This window comes from Colossoma macropomum, unplaced genomic scaffold, assembly GCF_904425465.1.
Source record: "Colossoma macropomum unplaced genomic scaffold, Colossoma_macropomum, whole genome shotgun sequence".
Lineage (NCBI taxonomy): Eukaryota > Metazoa > Chordata > Actinopteri > Characiformes > Serrasalmidae > Colossoma > Colossoma macropomum.
In genome coordinates this window covers 10,637,748-10,652,570 of record NW_023494784.1, presented here as the reverse complement: position 1 = coordinate 10,652,570, position 14,823 = coordinate 10,637,748, and the positions used below count along the sequence as shown (strand labels likewise).

Sequence of the window (14,823 nt, the reverse complement as noted above, 5' to 3'; positions counted from 1 at the left end):
ACACTAATAAGTTTATTATTTATTAATAATTGTGCATGAAGAACATTTTGTTAAGACTATGCAAATTATTGTGCATGAAGAAATCATCTAAATGCGCATTGCTTTAGTGTACAATTGACAGCGTTTGATTTCTACATACCATATGGACAAAAGTATTGGGATATTTCCTAATTATTGAGTTCAGGTGTTTCAGCCACACCCACTGTTAACAGGAGTATAAAATTAAGTACATGGCCTTGCAGTGTGGATAGACAAACACTGGCAGTAGAATGGGTTGTACTGAATAGCTCAGTGACTTAAACCGTGGCACTGTCATAGGATGCCGCCTCTACCACAGGTCAGTTTGAGAAATTTCTGCCCTGCTAGATCTGCCCCAGACAACTGTAAGTGCTATTATTGTGAAATGGAAGCGTGTAGGAGCAACAACAGCTCAGCCAAGAAGCGCTAGACCACACAAACTCACAGAGTGGGGCCAGCAAGTGCTGAAGTACACAGAGCCTATCATCTGTTAAATCACTCACTAAAGAGCTCCGAATTGCCTCTGGAAGCAACATCAGCGAAAGACCTGCACATTAAGAGCTTCACAAAACGGGTTTCCATGGCTGAGCGGCTACACACAAGGCTGCATTGTGCAAACTTAGTTCCAGTGGAGGGAAATCTCAATGCTTCAGCAGAACAAGACATTTTGGACCAAACTCCAACTTTGTGTGAACAGTTTGGGGAAGAACCTTTTCTGTTCCAGCATGACTGAGCCCCAGTGCACAAAGCAAGGTCCAAAGGCATGACTGGGTGAGTTTGGTGTGGAAGAACTTGACTGGCCCTCACAGAGCCCTGACCTCAACCCCATCGAACACCTTTAGGATTAACTAAAACAGAGATTGCGAGCCAGGCCCTCTCCAACATCAATGTGTGACCTAACCTAAAAATTAGCATGCGACATTACTTAAACACTCTACAATACATAAAATAAAGCATTCAGAAGTGTCTAATTTGGGCTAAACTGAACAAAGAACCCCTTTGTGTTCCTTAAAATAAAGTGCTACCACTTTTATTTTATTGATTATATAATCATTTCAGTCAGATTTGAGAAGCAGCTAATTGTATTTAATCTGTTGTGTTTGAGTGAAAAGGAGAAATGCCAGTTCTCTGTGTAGTTTTCAAATTCTGTTTCGTTTAGTTATACTTGTATGTATTCATGGGGAAAGAAATCTACTTATTTTTGTTCATTTCCACTTCAAATTTAGTAGCTAATTTCCTTTTGGGTTTAACTTCATTCTGTTGTGTTGGTTCTGTATTTGTACTGTTCTGAGATTGTTCACACCTCTCACTTTTGAGTTCTAGCATTTCTTTAGACCAAAAATATCTCAAAAAAGAAGAATAGAGGGTTTTGCTTCCTGTGCTGATAGATGCTGGATGTACAGAGCAGGAAAGGAAACAGTTCTATAGGGCACTCAGGAGTTTTTTAACAGATCATTTTTTACTCAGGTTGATTTTTGCTACTTTTACTTCTACTGGAGTCATTATTTTATTGAAATAACTTTGTATCTGTGTTTTTTCTTCCACCTCTGAATTTTATTGTTTAATGTTAGAGCTGATCAACCTGTGGGTTCTTATTTTGTATATTAATCGAAGATTTCGAAGTTCATGACTCTTTTATTGAAGATTTTAAGCACATATAAACTGAATTCTTCGTTATATTTCTGAAACAATTTTGGTTTTGTTCTGAAAAAAATCTATTCTATGCTGTGTTATTTAATTGTTATACTAGCCCAGGGGTCGGCAACATGCGGCTCTGGAGTCACATGCGGCTCTTTTACTGCCCTGTTGTGGCTCCACAGTAGAATCAGATTTGTAGGTAAAAATAAAATAATCCTCCTTTACAGTAAAATAAAGCTCTGCTGATCGTTCAACACAGTTTAACAATAAACGGTCTTAAACACTGGAGTTAATGTAGAACTGCATATTTAGCCTTTAACCCTGAAGGTCGGCACGCAGACTGCTGGTCACTATAGGAATGCATATATATATATAAATTATTTTTAATCTTAAAATTGTTGTGAAACACTGTCAATGTAAGACAAAATAAGTTGCTCTTGTGGAGAATTGTCTCCAAGAGGTCTACAGTTCTGTCACCAGAATCTTGGATGTTCATAAGTTTGGTGTATTAATTCAATCTAATAAGGTTCCATGACTGCACGTGGTTTAATAGCTACACTCAATACCTGAGCCACATGTAGGACCTGTTTTCATGGCTGCTATGGGTATACAGAGAAATATACAGGCAGAAAGAAAGAAAGAAAGTAAGAAAGAAAGAAAGACAGAGGCTTAATGTAGTACACATAAAGGGTCCATATTATGTAAAATTAAATTTCTCATGCTTTTCTATAGTAGAAGAGGTTTATGTAATATGTATACAATTTTTAAAGATTCAAAACATTCACTCTCCGGTCCATACAGCACCTGGACAGCACATAGAAATTAAGCTTCTGAAACAGCCAGAATTAGATTAGAATTAGATTTGTAGGTAAAAATAAAATAATCCTCCTTTACAGTAAAATAAAGCTCTGCTGATCATTCAACACAGTTTAACAATAAATGGTCTTAAACACTGGAGTTAATGTGGAACATCATAAGTAGAATTCAGGGCAAAGAATTAAATGCAAAAAATGTAGGATGTGGGTCCTTTAAAACATTCCTGGTTTCAGCTGCTGCTTGTGCGGTCACAAAATTCCTGTTTTACAAAAATTCCAACTAGTGATTTTAATCCCTTATTAAAATTTTCCCAAAATTTTCCCAAAGGCCCAAAATGTTGTGAACGCAACCAGCAGATGGCATAGATCTTCACTTTCTCTCTCCACAGCGCGTGGCGTGCCCACAGCAGTGTCTGCGGCGTCATCTAGTGGTTGTTTAAATAGTTGCAGCTTCCTTGATGGGAAATCGAAACTGAAAGCAGCTGGACGGGCACAGCTCGGTTCGACAGAGGTGGATTAGTGGTGGAAATAAGGTCCGTTCAGTAAGTTGTACAGCCTGTTGTGAAATCTAATATGATGGTTAAATAAGCTGCACTGAAGGTGAGACATTTCTAATAGTCTACTTCAGGAAACTCACGCTTATAGTAGTCTACTGTAAACAGACAGACAGAGAGACTGTGTGCTACAGTTGTTGCCATTTTGCTTAATTCAGCCCTACTTTTATGGGGAAAACACTTTCTCTTTCTTTCTTTGATTTCAGGACTAAATGGATATTATAATTAAGAAAAAAGTGAAGCTGATCAGGTGGCTGAGCGCGGATCCGTTCATTTTACAGCATGTACACTCACGGCAGCTTCTAACGATGGACGAATACGGCAAACTTATGGATATCTCAGATCGTGCTGACCGAATCACAAAACTCCTGGACACAATTCTCAGCAAGGGTGACCCATTGTGCCTTAAATTTCTGGACATGCTGAAAGAAAACGATGTGAATGAGTCCAGCCCGGAGCTCAGGGAATGGATATCAACAGTAAACACTTCAGGTAGCACACCACCACTACAGATAGACCACCACCAAACATACACTGTTAGATCAACACCAAACATACACTGTTAGACCGTCTGTACTACAGATAGACCACCACCAAACATACACTATTAGATCAACACCAAACATACACTGTTAGGCCATGTATACTACAGATAGACCACCATCAAACATACACTGTAAGACCATCTGTACTACAGATAGACCACCACCAAACATACACTGTTAGACCGTATGTACTACAGATAGACCACCACCAAACATACACTATTAGATCAACACCAAACATACACTGTTAGGCCATATATACTACAGATAGACCACCATCAAACATACACTGTAAGACCATCTGTACTACAGATAGACCACCACCAAACATACACTGTTAGACTATATGTATTACAGTAGACCACCACACAAACATTACTGTTCACTATTAGACCATATATACTACAGATAGACCACCACACAAACATTACTGTTCACTTTTAGACCATATATACTACAGATAGACCACCACACAAACATTACTGTTCACTTCTAGACCATATGTACTACAGATAGACCACCACACAAACATTACTGTTCACTTTTAAACCATATGTACTACAGATAGACCACCACACAAACATTACTGTTCACTTTTAGACCATATGTACTACAGATAGACCACCACACGAACATTAATGTTCACTATTAGACCATATATACTACAGATAGACCACCACACAAACATTACTGTTCACTTTTAGACCATATGTACTACAAATAGACCACCACACAAACATTACTGTTCACTTTTAGACCATATGTACTACAGATAGACCACCACACAAACATTACTGTTCACTTTTAGACCATATGTACTACAGATAGACCACCACACAAACATACCTGTTTACTTTTAGACCATATGTACTACAGATAGACCACCACACAAACATAACTGTTCACTTTAGACCATATGTACTACAGATAGACCACCACACAAACATTACTGTTCACTTTTAGACCATATGTACTACAGATAGACCACCACACAAACATTACTGTTCACTTTTAGACCATATGTACTACAGATAGACCACCACACAAACATACCTGTTTACTTTTAGACCATATGTACTACAGATAGACCACCACACAAACATTACTGTTCACTTTTAGACCATATGTACTACAGATAGACCACCACACAAACATTACTGTTCACTTTTAGACCTTATATACTACAGATAGACCACCACACAAACATTACTGTTCACTTTTAGACCTTATATACTACAGATAGACCACCACACAAACATTACTGTTCACTATTAGACCATATGTACTACAGATGGACCACCACACAAACATTACTGTTCACTTTTAGACCATATGTACTACAGATAGACCACCACACAAACATTACTGTTCACTATTAGACCATATGTACTACAGATAGACCACCACCAAACATACACTGTTAGACTATATGTATTACAGTAGACCACCACACAAGCATAACTGTTCACTTTTAGACCATCTGTACTACAGATAGATCACCACACAAATGTTCACTATTGGACCATATATACTACAGATAGACCACCATGCAACCATAACTGTTCACTTTTAGACCATATGTACTACAGATAGACCACCACACAAACATTACTGTTCACTTTTAGACCATATGTACTACAGATAGACCACCACACAAATGTTCACTATTGGACCATATATACTACAGATAGACCACCGTGCAACCATAACTGTTCATTATTAGACCATATGTACCACAGGTAGACCACCACACAAACATTACTGTTCACTTTTAGACCATATGTACTACAGATAGACCACCACCAAACATACACTGTTAGACCATATGTACTACAGATAGACCACCACCAAACATACACTGTTAGACTATATGTATTACAGTAGACCACCACACAAACATAACTGTTCACTTTTAGACCATATGTACTACAGATAGACCACCACACAAACTTAAATGTTCACTATTGGACCATATATACTACAGACAGACCACCATGCAACCATAACTGTTCATTATTAGACCATATGTACCACAGGTAGACCACCACACAATCATAACTATTCACTATTAGACAATATGTACTACAGCAAGACCACCAAACAAGCATAATTGTTCACTATTAGACCTTATGTACTATAGACAGACCACCACACAAACATACCTGTTTACTTTTAGACCATATGTCCTACAGATAGACCACCACATATACCTATTCACTGTTAGGCTGTATATACTACAGATAGACCACCACACAAACTTAGCTGTTCACTATTAGACCATATGTACCACAGGCAGACCACCATCACCCTACACTTACTTACAGCTCATTAGTGGACCACATAGACCTTTGAAGTTGTGCCTCATTATGTAGTTGGTGTCATGCCCATAGTAGGAACTCTATGCAGACTCTATGTTATTGCTATTACAACCCTGTGATAAATGAAAATGTTTCAAACCCAAATGTCCTATTAACACTTTCCCCCAGAATGTCAGCGGACCCTTTAAATTGCAAGGTCGTTAAGAAGGTGAAAAACAGATAATGCTACCCGCATGCTATAGGCAATCTAAAAGCCACTGTACCCAGGACATGTTCATGCAGTGTCCAAAAATTTTAAAACATAGTTTTTCATGGAGGTACGCAGACCGTTGTCAACACACTTGGTAACTCCAAGCACTGTTTACTTTCTTATCTTGTTAACACTGCGCCACTCAGGATTTTGACATTACTAAATTAAAGCCATTCTGAGACCACAGAAAACAACAGCAGATGAGATGTGCCTTTACATTTAAACAGAGGAAGACTGTCAGTTTTATAGATAAACAGACAAAAGCTAATGGTCTGTTCCCTCAGCTAATGTGACTAGCCTTGTCTTTTATTCACTGTTCAGCTCAAAAACAGTGAGTTTGTGAAGAAGTAGTGAACTGATGACAAGCATGATAAATTATGGTGAAAGGTTTATTTCATTAAAGACTGTAAAGATGAACTTCATGTTTATTGGCGTTCTGTGTGTGTGGAATAGCAGCGTCCTGCTATGTAATCCTATGTGGCAAAGTGCAGCGTGCCACGTCTAGTGTGCAGTAGCCTTAACACTGCTGCACACTGAAATGACATAATACACTAAAATCAAACACTTGTACACGAACACCAGCTACTCAAACTGTAGTTTAGTTTCAGGCATCATAGTACAGTGTACTGTGAACATCTAGTGGTTTTTGGTGCTTCTTTTCTCATCACATTTGTTTTCTACAGTCCTGTGCTTTAAGGAGTTTAACTTTATTTTGTATATTTTTATTTCACAGAGCAGAGCCTGGCCATCGGTAGATCTGAAACTGACTGTATTGCAGGTAACTTTTGATATCTTGACATAATTTGGACAAAAACTATTTCATATTTATTAAACTTTCACTTTAACGCATAGATAATTCAATTTCTACTGTTTTTACATCAGGTACACAAATGAATCCTGGGACCCAAAGCCAAGGTTACTGTCTTTCTAGCTAATTTTTCTCAAAATGTCAGCAGATTCATGCATATAAAAGTGTTAATTTTGGATTCTATCTGGTATCATAAATATGTGATAAGATTGACCATATCATACTATCCTTCTCCATTGTCTGACCGAGCGCTCCTGAACAAGGTGCTTCAAAGCTGCTGTGTGGCAGTAACCTTTCAGGAAAAAATACACAGCAGTCATCAGTTACAGCGCAGTTTTAAAGAGAAATTCCACAGATCTTTAAAAATGTCAGCATAATTAAATTGGTAAGAAGTAAACAAAGTCATTCAGAGCAGTTTGATGTGAAATGCTCTGTTCTTGAGAAACAGAGTCAGAATTGTTCACAGTGGTGACACTGGTTTAAAACACATTCATGGCAGAGAGGTACATGAATGTGTTGTAAGGCAAAATAGTCCCCAAAGATTTTTGTTTTGTTTCTTGAAATTTACTACTAATTTACTGTCATCAGCGTTACATATTATAACTATGAATGCACATGCAGGTTCACTGGTCATTTTGCATAGTAAATAAAATGGCTGTATTTGTGTTGTAGACATAACAACTGCTGATTTCTATCACCAGCACTGTAAAGAAATCTGAGTGGATACCCACAATGCACAATTTCACATCAAACCACTTTGAATGACTTTGTCTCAACTATTGAATTATGCATAAAATGAGAAAAGTCAGTGGAATTCCACTTTAAAATGTCTTTAAATACAGTACATATGCAGATATGTAAAGGGTTGGTCGGTTGGCCCATAAGTTCTTCATTTTGCATACTGTAGGTTACACAGATGAGACATCCTTAAAATGAAAAGGAAAATATTTAGTAATCTCAATGAGAATCAAATACAGTATTAACACAAGTATACTGTGTAAATCATGCAACGACTTTTTGTGTCAACAGGTGATAATGTGACGATTAATGTAAGTGGCGGTGCCAGTTACTTTGGCCCCATCATACGTAACTCAACAATGCAGAGCTGCAATATAAATGCGAATATGGGGTCCAACCAAAAATAAGGAGTGATGAAAAACTGCATAACCACCGGTAAATATTGTGTTATAGTTCCATTTCTCATATTTAATAAATTATAAATAATGATTTGCTTCTGATTGATCTTGAGCACATATAGGTTTAGCACTGTGGGACTGGTTTGAGCTTCACCAGCTAAGATCCAGAGTCCCACAGAGCTCTACCAAAGACTCGGTCTAACTCATAAAGTGAATTTGGCCCAAATGTATCATCTTTGAAATTAATTGAGCTTCATTGAGTTTTGTTCTGTTGTACAGCTCAGGGATGATGATGCCTCTCACACCAACAGCACTGCTGGTAAATTTCACACTCCATACACTGTATTTTCAGGTTTATTTATGGTTCAACATTATCACAGAAAGTTATTAAGAACACTGTGCATTTGAAAACACTGAACTGTTTTGCTGTTATACAAAAATGTACATATGTGAAAACTGATATATCTACTAGTATTGACCTCAAAGGAGAATTAATAATATTAAAAATAAATACGCACTACGGTTCAGAAGTTTATAATCAAAAGTTCAAAAGTTTGAAGTTACTACAAATTACTACTCAATAAGACCATAAATAAAACCACTTTAGTTGCAGAAAAGTGTATAAAATGGTTCTAATATGTTAGTCCAGTGCAGCTTCACAGCTTTCAAATAATTATTAGGACACTAGCAGGCTGTAAATAAGTATGTAGAAATGTTAAATGTGTCCAGAATGATGAAGAGAGCTTTAGATGATAATAAAAAGACTGAGAAAACATCATAACGTTAAAAAATCTCAAGACAGATAAGTTCACAAAAAAAGACACAATTTGTTTATATCTCAAGTGAATCGTAGTGTGTGTATATACATACACACACATATACATATATAATATATCATATATAATAATGTATACACTCTCAGTAATAAAGGTAGTAAACTGTCACTGGGGCTGTGCCTCTCTTGTCACTGGGGTGGGGTTCATCTCAGTCCCTTACCCAGACAAGCTGTACTGACTCCACACACCCCGTCTCGTCTCCAGGCTTTTTATTTTATTGTTCTATTTGAAAACAATAGGTTGAGGTACAAATACGAACTTTTTACCTGGAAAAACTTATTTAAGGTTCACAATCAGACCTTAAAACCACTGTTTTACCTTTGAGGTACATTTTTTATTTCTAACAGTGTGTATATACACACTCACACACACACACACACACACACATTCTAAGAGTTGCATCACCTGGAACTGACCATAGCATTTAGCCTACAGTGATACAGTGTTCCTTAGATTCTTTTACTGTATACAATAACTTTTTTGTGACTTACTTTTGTGTGAAATTGTGAATTTCTCCTTCTTTCCCTCCCTCATCTTCCTCTCTTTTTTCCTTTGCTGTGCTACAGATAATCAGGAATCTGTGAGGAAGATCCAAGGTGCCTTATATAATGATGTAGAAAACATTGTTAGAACCATCAGTGACCTCAGCCTGTCGGATCAAATGCCAGTGAAATACTGAACAAAGCCAAAGAAAGTTGTGGAGCTTACAGGCAGGTGACGTCCTTCACCTTCCACGCAACACTCTGCTGTTTACTTCCAACCACTTCAGGTCACATATTCCATATTCACATACCTCCACACCTATGTTTGTTTACAGTAAAAGTACTTAAGTGTATGTTTTACAGTATACTGTTTCCCCAGTGTAACATTCCCTTCAGGCTCCTGATAATTCCAGTATACAAATGGAGATACAGTAGTGATTGTTGATTGTCTATTCATTCTGTGTTTTCTCCGCCAGTTTTTCTCTTGTTTTTCTGATGAATTTTGCTCTTAAAGCCTTAACAGCATATGAATTTATAACATGGACTCTTTTTATATTCTTTGTATAAGATTTATATTTTATACACAATTGGCCTTTATTGCATGTATTGAGAGTGTTGTGGTGGGGGCACAGGGGGGGTTTGTAATAGTGACTTTAATAAAGAAATGCTTTGTCTTTATACTCATCATATTGAGAAATGATTACGTTTTCATTATTTTCCCTGTTTCCATTCATGATTAACACAAACACGTTAAGATTAACATTAACATAACATTACCGTTAATATAAGCAGTCATTGTAGTGCAAGTTCTGTGTTAGTTTTAAATTGTAGCATCAGAGAGAAGTAATACAAAGTTATTTTGCCTGTATTTAAACTTCTGTTCTCTGAGAATTTTGATTCTATATTGATGTTAGTGTAGTGTAGACTAGGTGGTTAAGTTGGCTTTAGTGCATAAAGATGGACAGACAAGAATGGAGTTAATATATTGTTTTATGATCTGTATAATTCACAGAATATATTATATAGTGTAGTACATAATCAGTGAACACATCCTTTAAAGAGAGCACACTTCTTCATGTTTTAATACACATTTACAGTTTTTTGGCTGAATTGAACATATTGGAGAAAACACATGAAATGTGGCCTGTGCAAATGTTATGGCACATTTTTTATTTTATGTTAAACTCAGCAAATAAATAGACATTGGGCACTAAAATGTGCGGAAAAATGTCATATTTAAGTGTGTTCTCTGTAGATTACGTGTTAACCTATTTTCATTCAGGAAACCAACAAAACATATAATTTGATTGGTTAGTGGGGGGGGGCGGGGGTGTAGAACCCAAGAAGTAATAATATCTCAAAAAATGTAATAACCCAAAAAAACCAATAATATAATAAGGTATTAAACATAGTCAACCTGGAAATATACCCAATTCCCAATAATGTAATAAAGTATTGCATTATCAGTGAAAGCACTGTATTACATCACTGACCAAGTTATTACATTATTGGGTTTTATTACAGTTTTGAACAACTTTTCTGGGTGTTATTAACTTATTAGAAAACTGCTACATCATTGGGGTCAACAGAGAGTTTTCAAACTTTTTACAACTGTAATATATTAAAACACAGTTCTTATAACTCTCTAGACAGTTTATACATAACTATTGATGAATATGTACTAAATCACTTTTATAACTTATCAGCTTATGAAATAGCCACTAGAGGGAGGTAGCGTTTCAGTAATTATGGGTGCAGCATCCACAGCCTTCATCATGTAGGAAAACAAGTGTGACTATTCAACATCCTCCTAATCAACCTCTAATCATCTAATCATCATCTAATCATGAAAAGTGTTCATTTTGTCCCAGGCTTAAGTTGGTTATGTGGCTTCCTGGAGATCTTCTAGAGAATTGTGTGCTTGTCAAGTTCACTTCCAATCCAGTTCTAACATACTTGATCCTGTTAATCAAAGGCTTCTGAAGAGACAGATCATTTGAAGCAGGCGTGGCAAATTAGGGTTCAGACCCAACTCCACAGCAATCTTCAGAAGGATGCCTGGTGACCACAGATGGCTATGGCCTTGGTGTTGCTTGCTTCATTAGACACAGATACCTTCTGCAAATGGCCAGATCCGATCTATAAATGTATATCAGGCCTATTTCTAGGAAAGGACTTGCAGATCCATGAAATTGCGCAGGCGTGCATGAAATCTGCATTACTTCATATCCACATGTTTTTTCCACATGTTCTTGCTGTCCATTTCATCCAGCTGTTCCTCATCTTAGCCATCACTCAAGTGACCTCAGGGATGATGTGCATTTGTAATGAGGAAAATAGATTAGTTACGAGAAAAAGATGGATGCTAACTGCTCTGAAAGATCTACAGCCTAGCACAGGGGGCCCAGTCCCTGTCCTGGAGATCTACTACAGTGTGGAGTTCAGCTCCAGCTCTGATTTATCACATTTGATCCAGGTAACGAAGGAGCATCTGTATATTAAAGCCAGGTGTGTTGGATCTGAACTCTCCAGGGTTGTAGACCTCTAAGACCAGGATTGGGCACCCTTGACCTAGCTCTAACCTCAGCCCACCACACCTGATGCAGGTAATTATGGCTTTCAGTTGTGCTTAATGAGCTGGATCAGGTGTTTGAGATTTGGGATTGAGGTGATATCTGCAGGAAGGTTGGTCTCCAGGATCAACCAGGTTGATGAAGGCTGAATTAAAAGTGTTGTTATGCTCTTAAAAAGACCACAAACCACATGAAAAGAAACAGTGAAAGTGCTCATTATCTCTTCCCAGAGAAAAAAATGTATTTCTTAACATTATCTCAACAAAATAAAGCAGATCGTAATATTGTATTCATGAAGGATCTGATTTCTGAATTCGTTCTCCTAAACCCCCCTAGGAGAAAAGAGGAGATTAACATCAGCATTGCATTGTAAGAAGTTCTGGTGTTGAATGAGAAAAGCTTGAGTTCTCCATCTGCACTGACAGCCTGCTGAGAGAGTTCTGTGATATAGAATGGAGCTCTATAAGAAAACAATGAGATCTTACACTTACGGAAATATTATTCAGCTGAGACTGGGCTGAGATGAATCTGACACTAAAGACAATCCACACTCTTAAAAAAGATGGTTCTTCGAGAGTTCTTTAGTAAAGAAAATGGTTCTAAGAGAACTTTTTTTGAAAAGGATTCCATGTAGCACCAAAAAGGGTTCTTCTAGCCTTTAGCATAGAGACATAACAATAGAAAATGTGAGATGTGAGAGGTTGACCCTCAAGAATCACGAGTCAACTTTTGACAGCATCAACTACGTTTGCAGAGTAAAGGCAACAAGCTAGCTAATAAAACAAGCTAGCTGTAACATAAGCTTGCTAGCGAAAAGATATTGTTAGCTAACAGAACTGTGATGGAAAGAGCTTACTACATCCAGCTCACCTACTGATTGTGCCCAAAAGTAGTAAGCAGTATGCAGTATGTGACCAACATGAATTTCGCCAGTATGCCAACGATACATCTTTGTGACTTGCTGCGTCCCAAAATGCATTATGGACATGTCAGGAGGCCTCAAGCACAGATATAACCACATTGAAGCCCCATTGGCTTCACCTACTGGTCCTGAGGTGAGTTTACTTCTTTAATCTATTTAATAAAGTTAACTGTGTAAATAAAATGGTTAAAACTGTAACTTACTAAAGTTAGTCTCAGCTGAACAATCCATACAACACTGGCTTTTCACACTCATGTATGGAGTAACACTGCTTATTATTCAGTCAAACTAGCTCATTTTTCAACTACAAATGCAATGAAAATGAAATGATATTTTGTCATACATGGGATAGTTAAGTGTCTTTGTAAACCACACAGGTTTACCACACAGACAAATCCAAAACTGACATTCTATAAGTTTAATTTTAGTTTTGGAGATGGGAAGAAAACCACACCTTCCACTCTACAAGGTTATTGGGAGTCTCCTATGTACACCTTTCAACAAATATATATCCACACATGCTGCTAAAGAGCTGAAAAGGGTCTAGCAACAGTTGCTAAGCAGTGATTGGAGGGGTGAGAAAAATGGAATGGGTCTTGAGATGGGTCTGATTGGCTCAGCCTCTGATGTTGGCAGTCTAGTCACACCTCAGTCCATTTTAAACGAGCTTTGGCCCAGAGAAGACGGCAGTGTTTCTGGATTGTGTTGACATACGGCTTCTTCTTTGTATGATATTTATGATTTATGATTGTATGATCTTTAACTTGCATTTGTAGATGGCACTGCGAACTGTGTTCACAGACTGATTTCTGGAAGTGTTTCTGAGCCCATGCAGTGATTTACAGTACAGAATCATGCCTGTTTTCAATGCAGTGCCGCCTGAGGGCCCGAAGATCATGAGCATCCGATGTTGACCATGGACCTTGTTCCTTTGGGATTTCTCCAGATTCTCTGAATCTTTTGATGATGCAGTTTTTCGCAGATTGGTGAACCTCTGCCCATCTTTGCTTCTGAGAGACTCTGCCTCTCTAAAATGCTCTTTTTATACCCAGTCATGTGAGTTAGTTACAATTTGCTCCTCAAGCTGTTTTTTATTAGTACCACTTACTTTTCCAGCCTTTTGTTGCCCCTGTCCCAACTTTTTTGAGATGTGTTGCTGCCAAGTTTTAAATGAGTTTTTCATGTTTTTCATGACATGGTAAAATGTCTCACTTTCAACGTCTGATATGTGTTCTATGTTCCATTGTGAATAAAATATGGCTCTATGAGATTTGCAGATCATTGCATTCTGTTTTTATTTACATTTATTTACATTTTACACAGCGTCACAACTTTTTGGAATTGGGGTTGTACTACAAAGAATAGCATGCAGTATACAGTACACATTATACTATTTCAGAACACAGCCTCTTTTTCCTATGCAAGATTGAATATTAATTTTTACCATATGCAATGTGTTCTCTGCAAATGTGACACACATCTTCATGCTTAATTGGAGTTTTTCTGCCAATCTAGCTTACATTGCATTGATAGAGTAACGACAGGCTTGTTGTCCATTGGATAATGTTGATGAGCCCACCATTGGCCCTACATTGGTTTGGTATAGAAATGTCACCCTTAGTTTGTTTCCAACTTAATAAGCCTGTATTCGTTACGAGATCACGTCTCGCTCCACAGAGACTAATCTGGCAGAGACAGAAAGACTCTTTAATGAGTGCCACATGAGAACAGAGCTGTCTTAATTTAGTTGCAGCTTAGTTAGCTTTGAGAGAATACCAGTCTGTTTCAGAATAGTAAAAGATTGATTTGCTCTGCTACTGTGCAGGCTTAGTGATGTGTGTGTATATATATATATATATATATATATATATATATATATATATATATATATATATATATATATATATAGGAATGTGTGGTAGAGCTCT

At 37.3% G+C, this 14,823-nt stretch overlaps 1 long non-coding RNA gene across 2 annotated transcripts; it reads left to right on the top strand.

Moving 5' to 3' along the window:
- Positions 1-2,906: 2,906 nt before the first annotated feature.
- On the top strand, positions 2,907-10,089 carry LOC118812503. 2 transcript variants are annotated; one of them, XR_005007549.1, is made up of 7 exons: positions 2,907-3,004; positions 3,232-3,517; positions 6,872-6,916; positions 7,021-7,053; positions 7,976-8,119; positions 8,362-8,401; positions 9,485-10,089. It is a non-coding gene; the product is annotated as an uncharacterized LOC118812503 (long non-coding RNA). The 2 variants fall into 2 exon arrangements; XR_005007548.1 differs by having other exon boundaries at positions 2,938-3,071.
- The last annotated feature ends 4,734 nt before the right edge of the window (positions 10,090-14,823 follow it).